Source organism: Bos taurus, chromosome 12 (assembly GCF_002263795.3).
Source record: "Bos taurus isolate L1 Dominette 01449 registration number 42190680 breed Hereford chromosome 12, ARS-UCD2.0, whole genome shotgun sequence".
In the NCBI taxonomy this organism is placed as follows: Eukaryota; Metazoa; Chordata; class Mammalia; order Artiodactyla; family Bovidae; genus Bos; species Bos taurus.
The window spans coordinates 82,340,709-82,364,235 of record NC_037339.1 but is presented as its reverse complement, the minus strand read 5'-3'; the positions used below and the strand labels follow the sequence as shown (position 1 = coordinate 82,364,235).

The 23,527-nt window shown below is 48.0% G+C and overlaps 1 long non-coding RNA gene across 1 annotated transcript; it reads right to left on the bottom strand.

Moving 5' to 3' along the window:
• Positions 1-16,678: 16,678 nt before the first annotated feature.
• LOC112449087 (uncharacterized) lies at positions 16,679-23,165 on the bottom strand. The gene is made up of 3 exons (XR_003037578.2): positions 19,728-23,165; positions 17,738-18,888; positions 16,679-17,005 (listed from the first exon to the last, which is right to left on the bottom strand). It is a non-coding gene; the product is annotated as an uncharacterized lncRNA (long non-coding RNA).
• Between the last annotated feature and the right edge of the window lie 362 nt (positions 23,166-23,527).

The window sequence follows — 23,527 nt, the reverse complement described above, 5'->3', positions numbered from 1 at the left end:
GGACACAGGAAAATTCTAACCCAATGAGGAAAAGACTGTCGAACGGGCGAGAGAAAGCGTGTGTGGATTAAGCGTGTGCTTCCCAGGCGGTGCTAGTGGTACAGAACCTGCCTGCCAGTGTGGGAGACTTAGGAGACGTGAGTTCGTTCCCTGGGTCTCGAAGATCCCCTGGAGGAGGGCATGGCCACCCACTCCTTGCCTGGAGAATCCCTTGGACGGAGGAGCCTGGTGGGCTACAGCCCATAGGGTCTCAAACAGTCGGACACGACTGAAGCGACCTAGCACCACTATGTCCAGCGATACCCACGACACTCCAGATGGGGTCACGTATTTCATTTCCAGGAGATAAACAGCGCAAACTTGGCTCTACAGAAGAGAAACAAGAGACAGGGCTGGCCTGATGCGTCCCAGCCACAGAGTTAATGAATGGAAGAGCTGCCTTTCAATCTCTTGACTGCAAATCTTGTGTTTTCCTTTGTTTTTTGTTCTTAGTTTTGAGTTTGTTTCAGAATTCCCCAGGCAAGGCAAGAAGAGTGGAATTTGGCAGCCTGATGAAAACACATCAGTCCATGAGACGCAAACACAGAGGAGCCAAACTGAAGGCTGTATACACTGCTTTTGTTTTTCTTAAATACAGATGATGAGAAATGAGAGCTTCCAGGAAAACACAGAAAACTTAGTTTTTGCTCAGATATCATTGTTGTAAGGCAAGCGTGCCTAAACCAGGCAATAACACAAGAGGGGAAAAAAATCTGCTGGAGAGAATGACAAGGTTTTTGCCTGCCTTTGAATCTTAAAAATATTTGGCACAAACCTTGAGAATAGTTCAAAGATATTTCCTACCAGCTGTAAGTTAAATATTAGAAGTGAATGTTCTCATTGTGAATACAAGCATAAAGCAAGAGCATAAAACTGTCAGTTTCAAAGGAGAGCGTATTTCTCGTGCAGCTGGTACCTTCTGAGAGAAGCACGAACCCCGTCTTTTCTTCGTTCTCATATGTGACCCTTGTGTTGGGGGGGCCCGTGGCCTGCAGCAGGATGCTCCTTTTCTGGCGGGTCTGAAACCTTCACTTCACTCAGAGCCTGGGGCAAGGGGAGGCCATAAAGGCCAAAGCTTGATTCCTCGAGCTGCCGCTCACTGAGCTAAGGCAGCCAACCTGTTTGTCTAGGCACCCTTATCTGCAACATGAAGACATTACAGGGCTGTCATAAAAACTACATTAGAGTGAGAACCTACTGTCCAGCCCAGGGAGCTCTGCTCAGTGCTCTGCGGTGACCTAAATAGCAACGTGTTAATCGCTCAGTTGTGTCCAACTCTTTGTGACCCCATAGACTGTAGCCCACCAGGCTCCTCTGTCCATGGGATTCTCCAGGCAGGAATACTGGAGTAGGTTGCCATTTCCTTCTCCAGGGGATCTTCCAAACCCAGGAACCAAACCCAGGTCTCCTGCACTGCAGGCAGATGCTTTACTATCTGAGCCACCAGACCATTGGATTTAAATCCTGCCTCTAACTTTTCTTTATTGTAGGACTTCAGGGGAAGTTTTCAGTTTCTAAGTGAGCCTCTGTTTCCTCTTCTGATGAGGAAAAAAAACGGAAACCCTCCCTCACGGGGCAGCAGGAGGATGAAATGAGCAAGCCCGAGGAGCTGTTCTGTCCTCAGCATCGCTGCCACCCCTTCTTACTTCCAAGGTATCCTCTGCTGTGATCCTGTGCTGGCCTCTTCCCTGGGTGACTCTAGCACTCACCATGGGATGAGGGTCTCCAGCCTTGATTGCTCACAGCATCTCTTCCTCATCCTTCTCCTCCCTTTTTACATCAGTGGGAATTAGGACTTTCCCAGGAACCGGTCTGGGTGGATCAGTCACAGCTGGTTCTTGACATGCCGAGAGCTGAGCAACCAAGGGCCAGTTGTCAAGGGGCCAAAAGAGCAGAGGAAACTCAGGCTCGCCTCGTGCCAGGGTCTCCATCCAGCGGGATCTGACCCAGCGGTACTTTCTGGGCTCCTCACTTGATACTTTGGAATCCTGTGAGATTCACAAACCAGACACTGTGATTTTCAACTTAGTGAGAGACCTATAAGTGACTTACCCAATGCAAGGCCAAAGTCAACAACAGGACAAATGCCAGGGGATGAGGAGCCAGAGGTACCGCTCAGCCCGGTTCAATCAGTTTAACAAACACTCACTGAGAACCAGGACATCGTTAGACCCAGTGCAGAAAACAAGGGCCCAGAGCAGCAGCAACTGAGACCTGTCTCTCCCTGCTCCCAGGAAGAGGGAGCAGACCTCGTATATTCGGAGAGGGAAGTGGGGGCCCTGGAGCAGGAGTGACCGACCCAATCCAGGGGCTCAGGGGAAACTGGCAACGTGGTAGAAATGCGAGGAAGGGAAGAACTGCCAAGCAGAAAGTGGAAGAGGGAAGCGAAAAGAATAGTGTGGCCCACCTCTGCAAAGGGCTAAGGAAAGAGCCACACACCCTGAGCAACATTCCCTTCTGCTAACTCGGGGGCCAAGGTGGCAGAACCCGAGCTGTTACTACAGAGGTGGAAGAGGAGGAAGGGGGTTAGACCACAGGATAAATGATAGATTATCGTGGAATTTTACTCAGCCATAAAAAGAAATGCATTTGAGTCAGTTCTAATGAGGTGGATGAACCTAGAACCTATTGTATAGAGTGAAGTAAGTCAGAAAGAGCAAGATAAATGCCATATTCTAACACATATATTCAGAATCTAGAAAAATGGTACTGAAGAATTTATTTACAGGCCAACAGTGGAGAAACAGACATAGAGAATAGTTATGAACATGGGGAGAGGGGAGGAGAGGGTGAGAAAGAGTAACATGGAAACTTACATTACCATATGTAAAATAGATAGCTAACAGCTGTATGGCTCAGAAAAAAAAAAAAAGATTATCAATACTTCTTAGCATATGTTTTAAATACCAACTATTCATAAACAGTCCATGCTACTCTCTCTATTCATCTCACGCTCTCCCCAGCACTTGTCTATAAGTCTGTTCTCGATGTCTGCATCTCCATCGCTGCTCTGCAGACAGGTTCGTCGGTACCACATACACTAACATCTGTAAAGACAGAGCCAATGGGAGCTTGCTGTTTGACCTAGGGAACTCAAGCTGGGCTCTGTGATAACCCAGAGGGGTGGGAATGCACAGGAGGTGGGAGGGAGACTCAAGACGGAGGGGACATATATACACCTATGGTTAATTCACGCTGATGTGTGACAGAAATCAAACCAATATTGTAAAGCAATCAACAATTAAAAATAAATATTTTTTTAAAAGGGACAGAAAAGTGCAAAATCAGAGACTCTAAATGTTGCCTTAATTTGCTAATTGCCTTCAGAAAATATTAGCTAACAGTGACTTGGAAATACAGTGTGGTCTGTTTTATGCATGCAGGCTTTTACCTTAGGGAATAATCTAGGTCATCTCCTTTAAGCACCACGGTAGGAAATGTATAATTGGTATTGTATTGTTTTATTACTAAGACTATTCTCCATCGATTGTTTCATTAAATTTTACAGTAAGGGGAAATGCCACAAGCACTGGTTTTCACCACTCTCTACCAAGGTTTTAAGTCTCATTTCTCTCGACTATTATTAAAAATACACAAATGATTTTATTTATTAGAATAACAACTAAAATAGGAAATACGCAGAAAAACATTCAGTTATCATCATGCTAAATTTGGCAGCTATCAATTCCGACATGATCCCCATTACTCACATGAATGCACTGTGTCTATTTCTGAAATGCTCTGCTGCATCAGATTTTAACTGAGTAGATCTTTGAGAGAAAGGTTTGTGTGTGCTGTGTCTTCTCAATGCATTTCCCACGCTTCAGGGACCCACACTGGGATGTTTAAGAAACACAGTTTTTGCCGTCTGGTGCAGAGCTCCGTTCAGTTGATCCTGGAGGCGCCCCTGTCTCCTGGGTGGCCTGCGGCTCAGTGTTCCTCCAGGGAAGACTTCCTGGGTGGGCTTTGGGGAATGTGGATAGTGGCCCGCAGACCTGCAAGAATTACTGCAGCTTTGACTGTGGCCCCTGCTTTGACCGGTAGCCCCCGGCCAGCAGGCAAGCACCCTAGGGGTACCAGACCCCCCACCAGTGAGAAATCTTTACTCCAAGATTCCATATGTACTGATAGATTTTTCACTGCATTCTTCCCTCTGATTGTAAACTCCATGAAAACAGGGCTGTGCTGTGCTCAGTGGTGTCTGACTCTTTGTGACCCCATGGACTGTAGCCCACATGGCTCCTTTGTCCATTGGATTCTCCAGGCAAAGATACTGGATGGAGTAAGTTGCCATTTCCTCCTCCAGAGGATCTTCCTGACCCAGGGATGGAACCCACCTCTCCTACACTGGCAGGCAGATTCTTTGCCACTGAGTCACCTGGGGAATTGTATGAAAATAGGGACCATGACCATTTTATTCACCCATTTTCACAGCAGGAGCAGAGCTCTTGGTACCTGGTGAGAGTGATGCACTGAATGCTTGCATCCTTGCCATGCATGAAAATTCACAGATGGAAGCCCTGGCCCTATGGCATGATGGTATTTGAAGGTGATTAGGTTCAGATGAGGTCATGAGGATGTGCCCCCCCCCAGTGGGATTAGTGCCCTTATGAAAAGAGGGAGAGACAGAAGATCCCCCTCATTCTCCAGATGCTCGCACCATGGAGGGCCTTGTGAGGACGTATGGAGCCTCGCCACTGGCTGCTGTTGGAACAACACAGATTGGGCAGCCTAAACAACAGAGATTGATTTCTCACCATCCTGGAGGCTAGAGGTCAGAGGTCAGCCTCTTATTCCCTTGGGGACAATGTGACCTGAGCTCTGAAGGGAGAGTAAAAGGTCAACTGGACTAAGAGGAGGTGATGAGAAACAGGATTCCAGGAGCGGGGGCCATGGGCGCCGACACGGTGGTGAGCACATGACATGTAGACAGAGGCGGGGAGAGGGGTGAGGCCGGGGGGCAGCGCTGCAGACCCTGCCATGCTTCATCACACCCGGCAAGGACTTTCATCGTCATCCTGAGCCTGCCCCTCCTTAAGAAGGGTTTCTTGCCTGGAGAATTCCACAGACGGAGGAGCCTGGTGGGCTACGGTCCTCAGACTCTCAGAGTCGGACATGACTCAGGGACTTACACTTTCACTGTGGGCTTCTCTGGTGGCTCAGTCTGAAAAGAATCTGCCTGCAATGCAGGAGAACCCAGTTTGATTCCTGGGTCAGGAAGATCCCCCCTGGAGGAGGGCATGGCAACCCACTGCAGTATTCTTGCCTGGAGAATCCCCATGGACGGAGGAGCCTGGCTGGCTGCAGTCCGTGGGGTCCCAAAGAGTTGGACATGACTGGGTGACTAAGCACAGCACAAGAAAGTTTACCCTGACTTCGCTAATGAAGCAAATTCTCTCATTATTCATTGTTAGGGAACCACCTACCTCTTTTTAGAAGCACCCCAGCTGTTACTTGGACATTGTTACCATCGGATTCCATTAGCCTCTGTCTCTCCCACTGTAGCTAAGCTCCCTGAGGGCCAGGGCCAGGCCTCCTTGGTCCTGCAGTTGCCACTTGGCTCACTGTGTTGTCTCCAGCCCAAGGGGCCACACCTGACCCAACTAGATGCTCAAACAGCATTTGCTGAATAAATGAACAAAGAAAACTTATACAACAATCATGAAAAGGCTGAGGTTCCCTCGTGCCAAGTTCTATGATTAAAAGATGAGAAAATGGGGCTGGGTTCCTTTCTGTGCTTTTGCAAACCTTTTTCCCAGTTTCTCTTCCTGGAATCAGTTAATACCATGAACAAGTTTAAGAGCTGAATTCTGAGACCCAGCCCTAAACAGAGCGCAGTATTTGTAAACATTTAACCCAGGCCACCGTCCCAAAGAGCCAAGGTTGGCGTGCACTGCAGCCATGTGGCGTGGGCTACAGGGAGTTCCTTTGTGGGTTTTAATTGAATTGAGGGTTGGAGGTCCCTCCCTACCACAAATAAAAACTGTTTTTAAATCACTAGAAAACTCCCATGTTCGAACCAACTCTCAACTTTCACCCCTTCCTACTGCAAAGTTCAAAAGTTGGCAGTTTCTCGAGTTTAACTCCCCAGATTCAATTCTGTCCTAAGCTGGGCTTTTCTGTCTATAATGGTGGTTACATAAGTCAACCATTCTCTCAAACTCCCCACCCTCGGTTCAGCATTATGGAACCCATAAACGCACAAGGAAGCATTAGCAATTCAGAAAGAATGAACCATTTCAATAGGAACGCGTTTCTTCCTCCAGCCTCCACTAGGAATTGGAAACGCCTAACGTCAGCAAAGCTAGCAAGGCCTGTGTGGCTGTAACCTCCACATGTTTTCAACATATGAGGGTTGTGCGATGTGAAGAAAAGGATGAAACCGTAAAGATCTTTATGGCTCCATGCCCCTAATAATAAGCTCCATGCAGGCAAATATTTTCACCTGGGTTATCCACAGCCTAAAACAGTTCCTGGCACATAACTCAATAAATACTTCTTGAATAATGAACGAGTGAATGGGTAAATGAATTGAAAGCTTAGTATAAGTTATAGACACTTTTCTAAATACTTGACATGGAGCAACTCCTTTCATCCTGACGACCACTTTTTAAGGTGGCCACTCTTGCTCTGTCTACTTTGGGATGAAGAGACTAGACAGAAGAGGGACTACCTCGTGCAGGGCCATGGCGCTTGATGGTCACTTTTTAAAACACATTCATTGATTTGGCCCTGCGGGGTCTCTGTTGCTGCACTGGGGCTTTCTCTAGGTGCGGCAAGTGGGGGTACTCTTGTTGGGGAGCACAGATTCTAGGGTGCTGGGGCTCAGTAGTTGTGGGCATGGACTTTTGTTGCCCCACAGCATGTGGGATCTTCACAGACCAGGGATCGAACCCAAGTGCCCTGCATTGGCACGCCGATTCTCAACCACTGGACCTCAGGGAAGTCCTGAGGTCACTTTTAAGAGTGAGGCTGATCCCCTCGCTGGCCAGGCCCTGAAGCCAGTGCTCTTCCAGGTAACGGGCCCAGTTCATACAGCCAACCACACTCTACGCCCCCAGGTCGACGTTTCCATGCCATAAGGACACCCGGCTCCATACATCTTCCCCGATTTCTAGGAGTGGAGAACAGCAGCCCAGCACATCCCACCACCCCCCAGCTAAAGGAGAGTCCGTCTACTTATGGGTTTTCTCTGCTGGGCTGAGTCACCCACCAGGGAAGCGTTCTGTAAGCAGGGGAGGTACCTGGCAGGAGTGACAGGTCCTCGGGCTGAAGGAGAAGCAGCTATTCTTTGCTGGGGTCGATTTTCCATATTTGCTGGCTTCACTAGGCTGTGACTGTGAAATGAGGTCACGCTTCTTTTTAAGGCCTGAGTACTTGTGGTAAAGACCCCGGGGCCTTCATGCCCACATCCATCCCAACTTCGGGCATCCGCGCCATTGTCTCTGGTTTTCAGGACACAGCATCTCCCAAAGACAAAACCCTGTGTTACTCCACTTTTTCTTACAGAAGGAATTCCACCTCTTTCATCTCCCCAGCACAGATGGCACCACACGTGGACTTTAACAAGAATGTAGGGGAGGTTCAAGGTCAGCAGAGAGATGGCCCCCTGGGTCACAGTCACTCCTGGAACCGGGCACTTAGACACCCAGCTCCCACCAGACCTCAGCATCCCTGCCCAGCCCGGGACACCCAGCTGGGGGCAGCCACCTCTGTCTCCATCAGCAAATATCTCAGTGGCTCTGAACCTACGCGTCCCAGAGAGAGCTCCCCAAACTTGCCCCACGCTCACCCCGATGAGAGCAGCCACAGCTATTTCCTCCAGGGTGGACCCTGGGGCCCACCCTCTACCATCAAATTCAGAAGGCCTGGACCAAACAAGGACAGTAATTCACAGAGCAATACCCGAAGTCTGACGGATTCAGTTCTAAGTAACACCATATGTGGGACCCACCAGCTGGATCCCAGAAACTGTGCTGAGTCCAATTCCATTGTCTGGGTCCCACACACAGGCAAAAAACACCAGGCCTGCTGGGCTCACACCAGGGTCCAGGTTTCCTACTTACCATGTAAGTGCTTAGAAAAGAACACACACACACACACACACACACACCAGGAACTAGAAAGGATCTGCAGACACAGAGCATTGAAGCCACGATTCAAAGGGGAGGAAGAACATTGTAAACCATTCTGCATTAATCGCAGCCTAGGTAAAGTCTGCAGTTTTCGTGACTGGGTGAACTGCGATCCCCCAGCACGACACACGGGCCCTCACGTGATGCTGGGCATTCAGGGCTGTCCAGAAATGGCCCACCTGCCCTTCCACACCCACTCCGCTCCCCACCGTCTGTGTTCTCCGATCCCCTGACCTGTTTGGTGTACATAGGTCACAGAACTCCAGCTGGGCTTGGCCAATGAGGAGTCCGGAGGGAGCCTGGGAAGAAAGGCAGGATCTTTATCCCTGCAGCTCCCTCCCTGTGGGTCCCCCGAACTGCCTGTGCCCCTTTATCCTCCAAAAGCCATCCTCTCAGCGTGATGCTCAGTCATGTCCGACTCTTTGAGACCCCATGGACTGTACCCTGCCAGGCTCCTCTGTCCATGAGATTTTCCAGGCAAGAATATTGGAATGGGTTGCCGTGCCCTCCTCCAGGGCATCTTCCCGACCCAGGGATCGAACGCAGGTCACCCGCATTGCAGGTGGATTCTTTACCGTCTGAGCCACCGGGGAGGCCCTGTGATGCTCCCAGGTCCCCGTAACTACCCTCACCCATGTCCCTCTGGCTCTGGGGTGCGGACAGCTCTGTTTCGTCAACACAGCTTACTGCACTGTCTTTGGGGCTTCCAAACAGTGCATCTAACCTTTGTGAAAGGTCTCTTCATTCCACCCTCCTTCACCCCAGCTGGAGCTGCCAGCCGTCTCCTGCGGGGATGCCGAGAGACTCAAGGGTTTTCCCGGAATAGAGCCGACACCTGAAAGAGCTGGATGTATCTGAGCAAAAGAAGAGGCTGCTGGTAGCTCCTGAAAGCATGGCGGGCGTTCAGTGCCCGCAGGGTAGCGCTGTGGCCCCTGGTTCTTTTTCTGTCTCCTCCCAACGCTGTCTTCCTCCTGCTGCCGCCGGGCTTTTGTTCCCGAACACAATAAAGAAAAGAGTCTGGAAGGGACCAGCACGAGTCTTGACACCTATAGGCAAGATATATTATTAAGCTTGTTTTCCTATGACCTGGAAAAGCAACATCAGGAGAAGGAGAGGAATGTGCTTATGAGCTGGACAACCTCCATCCTGGCCTTCCCAGGCTGCGGTTCAGGACTGGCTTTAGGCGTCCCTGTTTTATAGGAAACATTGGCTTGCAGGCATATTTCTTGCCTTTTCTAACCGCTTGCTTTTTAGATATTATTAAAGACGTGCCCCTAGACGGAGTTTCCATTGCATTTCTAAATTTTAATATTTCTCAAATGATTTGGAAATGTCCCTTTGGAGCCATGTTAAAAGGGCCCTCACATTAACATGTGAGCATATCATGACGGTATGCTCTTAGCCGAGGAATGGGAATTGTCAGTCTCATGAAATACCCTTTTGGGGTCGAGGAGCTGCCTGCTCTGCTGGGGAGACAGTCCAGGGGATCAGATGGGAACAGTGGGGTTATGCGGAGCAGAAGTTTGGGGTGGGTGGGGGGCGCTCTAGGCTACCCGTGGGTCTGGCGATCTAGAAGGGGACTAGGGGTCAGGCGGGTGGGATCACTGTGCCCTCGGACGGCACATGGCCTGCCGTTGCGCCTCTCCCCCTCTATCTCTGGTTGGGAAGGACAAGCTGGCGGTGGAGACCGCAGGGAGGAAGGAGCCTTCTGTTTCCCTGCAGGGGGTTTTCTGTTCCCCTGGGAAGGCTTATGCCGGTGAGTGTCCAGAGCGCCCAGCGCCTTGGTTTCCCCCTGCTCGGAATCCACGTCTACCCCACTGTGGGTTTTTTTAGTTAATTTATTTATTCATCTGGCTGCACCGGGTCTTTGTTGCGGCACATAGGATCCAGTCCCCAGACGAGGGATCGAACCTGGGCCCCCGGCCTTGAGAGCACAGAGTCTTCCCCACTGGACCACCAGGGAAGTCCCTACCCCACTGTTTTTTGTGCTAATTGATTGGGTTGGATCATCAATTTGACCTTGGAAGTTGCTTCCCTGGTGGCACTAATTACCGTCAAGAAACTGGCCTCCGATGCAGGAGATGTAAGAGATGTGAGTTTGATCCCTGGGTTGGGAAGATCCCCTAGAGGAGGGCATGGCCACCCACTCCAGTATTCTTGCCTGGAGAATCCCATGGACAGAGGAGCCTGGCGGGCTGCAGTCCATGGGGTCACAAAGAGTCGGATACAACTGAAGCAACTTAGCACACACATAGCAGACACACGTGTCACTCACACAGTCTTTGCCTCCTTAGTTTTCAAGAGACTGGCTTCACCTCCATCATTGATAGAGACCTTCAGACCCCCCGATCCCACCCGACCCTGCATGGAGCAGAAGAAGCATCCTTCATCCCACCATGGCCAGGGTCCCTTGCCAACCCTTCAGAGAAGGTAGGGTAGGCGGCAAGAGGTGGGTAGAAATATAAGGATGGGAGGATGGAAAGAGATCCATGATGCCCATCCCACCAGACGGACCTAGAGAAACGGCCTCGTTCGAAGTAGGAGGACCTACGTTCAACTCTAGAACGCTGTCCTCACTTAAATCCCTCAAATTTCCATGTCCTTGGTAGGGAAACAGAGATGGTGACATCACTGGGCTGATGCGTGCCAAGAGTAACCGAGAGAAGACACGTGCAGGCATCTGGCACCAGGACCCTCAGGTAAGGGGCATACTGCGATCAGTATGATATTAGAGAGAGTGGATTTTCGTCTCTTGATTCTTTCTGTTCTTATTCCATGGAATGCCTATCATTTCCTCAATGGGAGTCTGCTGGACATTTGGTCTCTGGAGGAAAGGACTAGAACAGAGCACGCTCTGTGGACATTGATGCAGTTTCAGTGGCCAGTGACGCGGCTCCAAGGAAGCATTCCCCAACGGCTCTCCTGCAAGCATGAGTCTAAAAAAGAATGGAAATGCACTGGGCAAGATGGGAACAACTGGGAACATGGAGAGGTCCAGAATCACAAAATCTGTAAAACCAATGAAACACAGAGGCCCTTAGCCTAAAGGAAAAGAAACTCTAGAGGAGATTACTGGGCACCTTCTTTTTCTCTCTTTTTTTTTAAGATCATTTTTTATGTGGATCACTATTAAAGCATTTAATGAATTTGTTACAATATTGTTTCTGTTTTACGTTTTTTTTTTTTTTTTGGCAGTGAGGCACGTGGGATCTTCACTTCCCCATCAAGGATCAAACCCATATCCCTGGAGCTGGAAGGTGAAGTCTTAACCACTAGACCTGCAGGGAAGTTCCTTAGGCACCTTCAGTAGTAACAACAATGATAATCTGTTACTGAGTCCCCCACTGTATGTCTTATACACATTTTCTCAAATCTTCCCAACCACTCTGTAGGTCAGGTCTGATAATCAGCATTTCACAGAAGAAGAGACTGAGGGTCAGAGAGGACAGGACTCTGCCCACAAACCCTCTCCACCTCCCCGCTGAGAGCGGAGTGCTGTCACAGTGAAAAACAGGGCTTGTTTCTTTTCGGGTCGGAGGCATGTAACTGGGAACAATGGGTGGAAATTACAGGAAGGCAGATTTCAGTTTGATAGCAGGAAGAACTCTGGAACCCCAGGGTCGCTCACGGCCGGAAGGCGCTGCCTTTGGAGACTCACAGTTTCCCATGACTGGAGAAACTCACGCATTGTTTGGGAGTGGGGGGCGGGGGTTCTGGGTAGGGCAATGGAGCAGCAGAAGAGCCTCCGCATTAAATTACTTTTGTTTTGTTTTTTTTTTTCTTTTGGTTGCACCACAGAACACGTGGGATCTTAGTCTCCTGACTGGGAATCAAGCCCCTGCACTAGAAGCCTAGAGTCCTAATCACTGGACCACCACTAAGTCCTCTTGCATTAGATGACTTTTATAGGTCCTGTCCTGTCTTTTCCAATGAGTCAGTTCTTCGCATCAGGTGGCCAAAGTATTGGAACTTCAGCTTCAGCATCAGTCCTTCCAATGAATATTCAGGACTGATCTCCTTTAGGATGGACTGGTTGGATCTCCTTGCAGTCCAAGGGACTCTCAAGAGTCTTCTCCAACACCACAGTTCTAAAGCATCAATTCTTCGGTGCTCAGCCTTCTTATGGTCCAACTCTCACTTCTGTACCTGACTACTGGAAAAACCATAGCTTAGGCCTGACAGACCTTCACTGGCAAAGCAACGTCTCTGCTTTTTAATACTCCATCTAGGTTTGTCATAGCACTCTTAAAATGTGTCCAGCCTGTGAAATGATCGACTCCCCAATTCAGAGGAGAGGGGGCATCTCCGCTTTCCCCATCATGTTCTTGCACAGTGACTGAGCAGAAGCTCTCACGTGCCAGGGCTCCAGAGAAGAACTCCCCGACATCTGCTTCCAGCCCACCCCATAAACTGAAGTGCTCTCAGTTCATAAGATTTCAACAAGCTCTCAAACCCATCCCACTGTCTCGTGTGTGATCTTAGCTGGGAAGTGTCCTGAGCCCTGACCCTCGAGAGCTCTGCTCCCACCTTCCAGACTCTTAGAATCATGCATTTGGGCGAAGAAATTCAATATCTCACAAAACCTCCAGCAAAATGAAATGAAATATAACATGTGAAACAGAACAACTTTCTTGCACACAAAACTTTGAAAAGAAAGCCAGCAAGTGTGTTCTAGACATCTCACAAAGTTCATATTGTATTGTGAACCTCTTTAATGAAGCTGTTATTATGCTAGGAGAACGCAATAAAACATCTGAAACCTGAAATTTCCTATTTTTATCACCTCCTGTAAGATTTTCAAAGGGGCCAAAATGATTTGTTTCAAAATGCGTACAGAAATAATTGGATTGAGAGTTTTCATGCCAATTTTCCACTTGGAATGAAATCTAGAGACTGTTACTTCATAAACCACTGCAACTATGAGCACAAAATGAAAAGGGTAAAATATTATGAAATATAAGCATAATCAAACAGAACGTACCCTGGAAGGAACCATTGATTTACCATCTCCCAGTGTGGGGTTCAGCACAGGGACCTCTTTTACATCACAAATAATTGGTTTTAACTGAATCCCCTAATTACTTCTGGAAAGAGAAACGCTATATAGGTGAACTTCTGTGTGTGAACACGTAATACTAAAATACTAAAGTGCAAATCCTACATTGCCTGAGTTTTAAGCACAATAGTATTCTGGATTGTTCAGAAGAATGCTATCCTCGGTCCCTTAATTTTCTCTTGGCAACACAAATCCTTATTCCCTGTTAGAAAACTCTGGCAAAAATCGAATCCTTGTGTGCGAAGCCAATACATTTTAGCATACAAATTGAATCTAAGAAGTTTATTTCAGATTGTGATTTGTTGTAACAGTCCTGCCAAATGACCAGGAATTAATCATACGCCCAAACGTGTAACTATAACAGGAAGATGTTAGTTATCTCATGATTTCAGATTTAATTTTCAATTCGCACCTTTCTGAAAGTCATTCTGGAAGATCGGTCGCTTAGGAAACAGACAAACCCTCCTCGATTGCAAATCAAGTTTCTGGTTTGGGGGGCAACCTTTCCCAAAGCATTCATCTCTGTCAGCGTATCCAGTGCACCGTCTTTCATGAACAGCTTCCAGAATTAAGTAGAGCAATTCTGTCTACCATCTGGCTCTCTGAGCAAAAAGGTTTTTTTTTCCTATGTGAAAGTACAAAACTGGTGTGTCCCTTGGTCTAGACATACAATCTTTCCAAGGATATTGTCCATCTCCCCGTCCATTCCCAATGGATGGGATTTGAGATGGACCAGTCATCAGAGGTGAAAGGAATGGAATCTAATTTCATATGTTTACTCAAGTTGTTTTTAAAGGACATAGGGATTGGAATCAATTTTTTCAGAGTACCACCATCCCTGGGAACTGGCCCAATATTTACTTTTTACTATGTGACAATTGAGCACATTTTCAGAAATGCAGGAGAAAACACTGCATAGTGGAGGCGACAGGGGTCTTATTTAGTCGTTGCAGATGTTGGCAGTTAAAACTACAGCTTTCACTGGTTGATCTGCAGTTCGATCCCCTTCCTTCGGTCACAGTTCTAACCACACAGGCTTATGCTCACACGCTAGATAAAATCATAGTTGGAAAAAAAAAAGGCATAAAAAGTTACTACAAGAGTTTTATCTCTCTTTAACTGCTCTTTTAATTCAATGGATTGTCTGTATGTACTGGGTTGGCTGAAAAGCTTGTCTGTGTTTTTCCATGTCATCTTCTGGAAAAAGACAAACTTTTTGGCCAGCCCAGTCCAACGTGAGTGCGGGTTTCAGCCACAGAGTGGGTTTTCCCTCCATCTTTCTTCTGCCCCACCAGAACAATATTCTGGGTGTTGGAAAGCACAGCCAAGGTCACAAGGTACCCTGACTCCTGCTGCTGTGAAAACTTTAGAGTGGTCGTTTTTAAAACACTTAAACCACGAAGAAAAACTTTCTTAGAGAAATCTTGTCTTTGCTCTACAAACAGTAATTGATAAAACTGGTGCCCATTGGGGAGTAAGGAGCAGTCTCATCTCTATCATGCAATCTGGTAGGAACTGAGGCCACCCAATTCCAACTAACTCAGCCTAGAATCCTGAAGAACAAGATAGAATTCTGTGTGCTCAATCAAGCCTCAGTGAAACCCTATCCTTTTAGGAAGAACTGGTGTTCAGTCGCTAAGTTATGTCTAACTCCCTGCGACCCCATGGACTGCAGCACACCTGGCTTCCCTGTCCATCACCATCTCCCGGAGCTTGCTCAAACTCATGTCCATCGAGTTGGTGATACCGTCCAACCATCTCATCCTCTGTCACCCCCTTCTCCTCCTACCTTCAATCTTCCCCAGCATCAGGATGGACTGATAATCAATCAACATGCCCTAAAAAGTCATGGGCGATCTCCTGCAAAGATCAGATCAGCTGATGCTTCAAAAGCTCAGCTCCGCTGCCCTTCTCCACTGGAGGGCCACCTCTGGCACAGGCGCTAAGGTGCCAGCCCATCTCTTACTCTAGGCAAGTGGCTTCACCTTCCTCTGCCTCCGTTCATCTGTGCAGTGGATATTCTAACAGTGCCTTCCTCACCATGCTATTGGTAAGATTTGATGCATTAACACGCATGCGGGCTAGGTTCCTTCATTTGTGTCCAACTCTATGCCACCCCATGGACTGTAGCCTGCCAGGATCAAGAATGCTCCAGGCAAGAATACTAGAGTGGGTAGCCATTCCTTTCTCCAGGAGATCTTCTGGACCCAGGGATTGAACCTGGGTCTCTCGAATTGCAGGGCAGATTCTTTACCGTCTGAGCCACCAGGGAAGCTGCATTAACACTCAGGTAAAGGAAAGAAGAAAGGTCTTTCTTTCAGCCCTTGACCTACACTGCTAACATATGGAAGAGAGAAATTTTTTACAAAGACTCAGGAAATAGAAACATTTGAAAGAGGTGCCTGAGGACAGCTGGAGGGAAAGCTCCAAGCCTCCCCCTGCCCCTCCTAGGCTGCTCCCCCACCCTCTGTCCCCGCATCTCATCCTGTTCTTTAGTTTCCCGGCGGGGGCAGGAAAATAGACCCTGCTCCTTACAGAGCCGTTCCCACCTCTTCCCAGTGGCTCAGAGTGAGGCTTTGAGAGATTTAACAATGGAAGGGAAAAAGAGCCGAAGACTAATTGATTCTAATGACATCTGCCTCTTGATAGGAGCCTTTGACTTTAGCTCAAGGTTAAGCTCATCATTTCAGACCACATGACACTGGGTAACATTTTTAACTGCAGAAGGCTCTTCCTAGTCTTCTTCATATCATGCAGCTCACCTCACCTCTTTTTTTTTAGTTATATTTTAGGACTATAGTTGATATACAGAGTTTGTTAGTTTCTGCTGTGTGGCAAAGTGAATCAGTTAGACAAGAATCCACACTTTTTTAGATTCTTTTCCTATATAGGTCATTACAGTGTACTGAGTAACCTATGCAATACAGTAGGTTCTTATTAGTTTTCTATTATATATATACATGAAAGTGAAAATCGCTCAGTCCTGTCTGACTCTTTTTGACCCCATGGATGGTATAGTCCATGGAATTCCCCAGGCCAGAAAAGCAGAGTGGGTTGCCATTCCCTTCTCCAGGGGATCTTCCTGACCCAGGGATCGAACCCCGGGTCTCCCACGTTACAGGAGGATTCTTTCTATGGACAGAAGATCCTGGCAGACTACAGTCTATGGGTCACATCTATTTTATATATAATAGTGTGTATATGTCAATTGCAATTTATCCCATGCCCCTCTTCAATTCCCCTCTGGTGACCATATGTTTGGTTGCTAAACTTGTGTCTCTATTTCTGACCCCACTTCTTAGGACTATGGTCAGCCTTGGAAATACAGGCATAACCTAGCATTCTAACCCTAGGGTTCTCTTTCAGCAAACTAGTTGATTCCACTCAAAAGGGCAATGTGACCAATATCAGCTTTACAGAACCAACTTCATTCAGATTGCAATTTAGATAAAGATGATTAGCTTAAGTTTATTTCCCATCAATTGTATTGTTACCTATGATAACAGAAAAATAGCTAAAAGTCTTGATTATATGACAAAGTCTGATTTACATAGACATAATTTTTGATGTTTAATTTTTTGTGTCTGTAATCAAACAACAAAGAACAAATATCTCACAGTTTCAGACCGGACTGTCTGTTGTGCTTAAATCAGAAGCTGGACCTCCTCTGAGTGGTAAATACTGGACTTTCTCTCCTTTCAGCATCTTTTGTCTGCATTGGAGTGGGGCAGCTTGAGCTGCTGTCACCCAGGCTCCCTTGGGTGATTTACCGAGCCTGCCGTTAGGGGGAGCAGAAGGGAAGGCAGTGACCAGGCCTGCGGAGGAGCTGGGTGGGCAGGGGGGGAGGGGGGCAGGAGTGGAGGAAGGGGTGAGGAGTGTGGAGGAGGGTGAGGGGGGGAGAAGGGGTTAGGGGTGAGCAGGGGGAGAGGGTGAGGAGTGAGGAATGGGGTGAGCAGGGGGAGGGAGTGAGCAGGGGGAGGGGGAGGAGTGGGGAAAGGGGGAGTAGGGGGGAGGGGAGAGCAGGGGGGAGGGGCGGTGATGGCTCCTGAGCCCCAGTCCGGGAAGGAGGGGCGGCACCAGGACGCGGAGGAGTCCCGGCGGGACCATCAGAGGCTTTTAGGGAATTGGTCATCCTTGTATTCGGGTTAATGATCAGGCACCCCGATCAACAAGCAAAGGTGGGGGCCTGCAAGGTAAGGTTGTGGGGGGTCCAGTTTCTGGGTCGAGGGGGGATCTCTGCTCCTCTTTTCCCTGCCCCCCAGCAAGGGGTGCAGGGAGATGAAGTCCTGGGCTCCAGATGAGAACCGGGACTTTGCAGGAATTACCAGCCACGAGGGACCGGCTCCCATCACGCTTGGTTTCCTTTTGCTGTTGTTTAGGTTTCCTATTTAATACAGGCTCCCTCCATAACCTCGGTGAGGGGAACTGGGGGGCGGTGCTGGGAGGGGACAGCCTGTGGGTCGCTGCACACAGGCCCCGGGCGGCTCAGCAGGAATGAGCACCGCACCTGCGGTTAAAAAAAGCCACAGTCCCGTCCTAGTCAGCATTTCCCAAGCCTCGCGGCAAGAGTTGTCATTGAAGGAGGTTGTTCATTGTCTGGGTTCCGTCACTGATAAGAACAAACCCAATGAAGCCAGTGGGGCTTCTGTCACTGGGGCTCATACGGGTCATTGTTCTAGCACAGAGGGGTCCAGCCTGGGGCGGCGGGGGGGACAAGGGGAGATGGGGAAGGAGGACCCCAGGCCACTGCTGGCTGTCTAGGCAAAGCCCACCCGGACGACCGAGTCCACGGCAGGAAGAACACGGTCAGTTCTCCTTGTTGGTGGGGTGGGAGGGGGCACAGACCTTGTCTCCACGGAGCCTTTGTTCCACGTTCAAGTCAACACGGAACCCATGAGACAGCGACCTTTGCCAGCCCAGCCGTCACCCTCTCGCTTTATTCCAGTTCTTGGCATAGCATTGACCACTATCCAGCACTGACTCACCCACTCACTCAGGCATCCATTCCTTTCTTTCCCGTCCGTGCCTGCATCTCCACTTTTGTGTTGACCCTGCTTTTTCTCCCCTCCCCTAAGAGCTCAGGTTATAGCTTTGAACACAACATAACTGGCTCAGGGAAAATATTCTGTCAAAGTACTAGGACCACAGATCACACATACGAGTTCTTCCTTGGCCACACTGTTGTGTACATAAACACAAACACATAAAGCAGAAGTATAGTTCCCTTCTCCTCAAATCGAGCAGCACTCTGTGGTTGTTCAGTCACTAAGTTGTGTTTGACACTTTGTGATCCCACGGACTGCAGCACACCAGGCTTCTCTGTCCTCCACCATCTCCTGGAATTTGCTTTAATGCATTTCCATTGAGTGGGTGATGCTATCTAACCATTGCATCCTCTGCCGCCCCCTTCTCATTTTGCTGTCAATCTTTCCCAGCATGCTCTTTGCATCAGGTGGCCACAGTATTGGAGCTTCAGCTTCAGCATTGATCCTTCTAATGAATATTCAGAGTTGATTTCCTTTAGGATTGACTAGTTTGATCTCCTTGGAGTCCAAGAGACTCTGAAGAATCTTCTGCAGCACCACAACTCAAATGCATCAATTCTTTGGCACTCAGCGTTCTTTATGGTTCTCCAACTCTCACATCCGTACATGACTACTGAAAAAAAAACATATCTTTGACTATGTGGACCTTTGTCAGCAAAATGATGTCTCTGTTTTTTAATACGCTGTCTAGGTTTGTCATAGCTTTCCTTCCAAGAACAAGCGTCTACAGGGAACCAGAGCCAAATATGCATTCCACTGGGTTGAGTCTACAAGATGCAAAGTGACTACAGCCGTTCCACACCCACAACCCCTGTCATTCAAGTAGACTGGGAAGACTGCAGCCTCTTTCTGCAGATATTAAGCAAAAGCTCCGTCTGTGTCATCAGCTCTGATTGGGCTGTGTATCCTGAACCAACAATTGTCATCAGATAAACATGGGCTAAGGCCTATGCTCCCTTCCCCAGCTGAGGGTGGAGTCCTGCTCAAGGGCTAATCACGCTACACACAGCGGAGTTTGTATTGACAGCTGAGCTGACAGGACAGTGGAGCAGTGATTTTTCAATAGGGATGCCACCACTCAGAAGGGAGTTTTAAAGATCTGTGGGAGTATTTCCGATTGTCACAGTTATGAAAGGGGAGCTGCTGGGACTGAGGAGGCCAGAAGCCTGGGTTGCTGGATCTCCTGCCCTGCACAGGGTAGTTTGCATAGGAAGCTAGCTCTGAATCTTGCATAATTTCCATGAATCTCATTAAAAACCATGCCTGGGGCTTCCCTGCTGGAGTAGTAGATTAAGAATCTGCCTGCTGATGCAGGGGGCATGGGTTCAGTCCCTGGTCAGGGAAGATCCCACATGCCCCAGAGCTACTAAGTCCTTGTGCCCCAATTACTGAGCCTGAGCTCTAGAGACTGAACACCACAACTCCTATGCCACAGTGCTGAAGCCGGCTCACCTAGACTGTACTCCACAAGAGAAGTCTCCACCGTGAGAAGCCTGAGCACCACGATGGAGAGAAGCCCCCATTCCTCGAAACTAGGAAAGCCTTCACACGGCAATGAAGAAGACCCAGTGCAGTCAAAAGCAAAAAAAAAAAATTCAATTTAAAAAAATTAAAAAAAATTTAAAATTAAAATAAAATTTAAAACATTGAAATAAAAATTTTAAAAATGAAAAGAAAAGCATGCCTGACTAAGTACAGCAAGCTGACTTGCAAAGAGATTTGTTTTCCATAAGACGATCACCACCCTGACCCACATCACAACAAAGAAAAGTATTCTGTCCCTGCACTTACAAATAATACACAAAGCTGAGCTCACTGATAAGATTATCATACTTGCTCATTTTTTTCACTTTAACAGTCTCAGTCTGTAACTTGCCTTGACATGTTATCAACTCAGTTCAATACAGGATATTTCCCTCATCCTCTTATTTTGGAGCCCTGTAAGAAAAAGACTGCAGACTATGAAGCCCCTCTGAGATTCTCCCTCTGGTCCTCAGGGAAGAAGGGGCCACATACAGTCAAATATGAAAGCCAAGACATCCTGATTGCCAGCAGAGAAGGAAGAAGTGCAGCTACAGTCAAAGGTTAGCACATATTTAAGGGGAAGAAAAACAATTCAAAGAATACTGATAATATGCAGTTTAAAAAAGATTACAGCATTTGTCCAGGAAAATTATTAGGTTCTATGAACAAACCACTGTGCTTGTCCAGGCAAGTAAAACCTCAAGAATCTCCTTGTTTATTAAGTTTTTAAACTTAGAATACATGGTATGATCACTTGGCTACTAAAAAGGGATAATTTTTGTCAACACTGGAGTACTTCTGGTTTTCCTAAAACTTGTTTGTAAGCTAGGGCTTCCCCGGTGGCTCAGTGGTAAAGAATCTACCTGCAATGCAGGAGATGCAAGTTCGATCCCTGGGTGGGGAAGACCCCTGGAGAAGGAAATGGCAACCCACTCCAGTATTCTTGCCTGGAGAATCCCATGGACAGAGAGAGGAGCCTGGCGGGCTGCGGTCCATACGGTCACAAAGAATCAGACACGACTTAGCACGCAGACACACACACACAGAGTTTATAAACTGACATTGGTTTTTAATCAATGTCCACTCACATCTCTGCTCTTTCCCATAACTTTCTGCTCAGAATGACTTCTGATCATATTTCCCTTGCATCCTAATGATTCCCTAGAAGCAGATGCAAGCATCTGACAACTTCATCATGGAGTGTTAGTTTCTACTGATGAGTAACTCATTACCCTGAAATGTGGTGGCTTAGAACAACATTTATTATCTCACTTTTTTCTGGGTCAGGAGTCCAGGTAGAGCTCAGCTGGTTCTTCTGTCTCAAGGTCTCTGATAAACCTGCAATCGAGATATCTACTGGGGGATTGCCTGGTGGTCCAGTGGTTAAGACTCTGCGCTTCCAAAGCAGGGGGCGAGAGCTTGGTCCCTGGTCAGGGAACTAAGAGTCCACATTCCCCAGGGCAACAATTAGAGAAATCCTGTGCACCCAACTAAGACCCCAGACAGTCAGATAAATAAATATAAAATAAATAAACAGCTTCAACTATAAGGTTCTTGGACATTCTGAAGTGTCATTTGCTAAGAGACTGCTTTTGTGAAGACATCTCTGCTACATTCTTTGTGCATTCTCAAGGAGCTTATCGTTTAGAAGAAGAGAACTTTGTCTTTTCAGTTTATGTCCTGCTTCTGTGGGCCTCCCTGGTAGCTTAGACGGTAAAGAATCTGCTTCCAATGCAGGAAACCTGGGCTCGATCCCTGGGTAGGGAAGATCCCCTGGAGAAGGGAATGGCAGCCCACTCCAGTATTCCTGCCTGGAGAACTCCATGGACAGAGGAGCCTGGTGGGCTACAGTCCATGGGGGTTGTGCAGAGTCAGACACAACTTTCACTTTCACACTTTCTATGGAAGCTGCTGCTGCTGCTAAGTCGCTTCAGTCGGTGTCCGACTCTGTGCAACCCCACAGACAGCAGCCCACTAGGCTCCTCTGTCCCTGGGATTCTCCAGACAAGAATACTGGAGTGGGTTGCCATTTCCTTCTCCAATGCATGAAAGTGAAAAGTGAAAGTGAAGTCGCTCAGTCGTGCCCAACTCTTAGCGACCCCATGGACTGGAGCCTAGCAGGCTCCTCCGTCCATGGGATTTTCCAGGCAAGAGTACTGGAGTGGGGAGCCATTGCCTTCTCCATCTATGGAAGCAGAAGTCAGCATTTACTCAAGGATCTAGCCCTTACAGGGCAGAAGATACCTACTAGAATGATGACAATATGAGGCAAATGGACAACGTCCCATCAGAGGGCCAAATTACTGCTTCATTCAAAAAAATGTATTGGATGTCTTCTGTTGCCAGATCTGTGTTAATTATTGGACACTGTGCTAGAGGCTAGTTACAATTTTCATAGCAAGCTATTATCTGAGTGAAACTAGGTCAGGGAGACAGAGGAATTAAGTAGAACATTTAGCTCCGAAAGTATCAGACACATGACAGACTGGAATCTCAGCAAAGGTTAACAATAACAGGGAAGTCTCCTATTTGACACAGATGTGGACAGTTTTCCTCTCAACATCCAGCGATGAGCTCAGAGGAGCTCTCTTGGCTTGGGTTGCTAGGAACCGAGCCTGAGAGAGGTTATCTGCTCAGGAGGCGTATTCAGAGAGTGACCTTGGGAGAAGGGTCGGGGTTGGTACCGGAAGTGGGACAGAGCAGGAGGAAAAGCTAAGCCAGAATGTGTGACTCCCTTGAGATGAGCCCCCAGGGAGGCTCGGGGTAGAGATACACACGGTCTGTCCTACCTTGAGGCTATCTATGCCCACGTCACTAGGTCAGGGGCCACAGTCTACGTGGGTTTAGCAACATGAATAGCACTCAGACCTTAATGATAGCATCAACCAGTCTGTCCTAAAGGAAATCAGCCCTGAATGTTTATTGGAAGGACTGATGCTGAAGCTGAAACTCCAGTACTTTGGCCACCTGGTGTGAAGAACTGACTCATTGGAGAAGACCCTGATGCTGGGAAAGATTGAGGGCAAGAGGAGAAGGAGATGACAGAGGATGAGATGGTTGGATGGCACCACCAACTCCATGGATGTGAGTTTGAGTAAACTCTGGGAAACGGTGAAGGACAGGGAAGCCTGGCATGCTGCAGTCCATGGGTGCAGAGTCAGACGTGACTGAGGGAGTGAACAACAATGATGGCAGGCTGGGTAGTGAGGCAGGGGCACAGACCTACTGAGTGTATCCGAGAGAGAATGAGAAGGGAGGAACTGCACCCAGGGGTGGGGATAGCTACTTTTGGGAAGTACTACTGCAAATGGGGCAGCAATGCAGACTTGCAGCCAAATAAGTACACGGAATCAAGGGGTCTTTTCTTAAAAAAAAAAAAAAGAAAAATGGCTGCCCCAGGTCTTTGTTGCAGTGCTGGGTATCTTTTTCTGTTGTTTTTTTTTTTTTTTTTCCTCCAATTGTGGCGTGTGGGATCTAGTTCCCTGACTAGGAATGGAGCTCTGGCCCTAGTCACTGGACGCCCAGGGAAGTTCCAAGATCTTTTTTAAATGGAATTTTTTTTTTTGCTAACGGGGATGATCTAGTAGAGTAGAAACATGATCATGCCAAGAGGAAGGATAGTTTGGAGAGCACTAGCAGGTGGATCCTTTACCACTGAGCCACCAGGGAAGCCCCAGTTCGCCTCGGCAAACAGAGGAAAAGACAGAGTATATTTAAGGGAGTATATT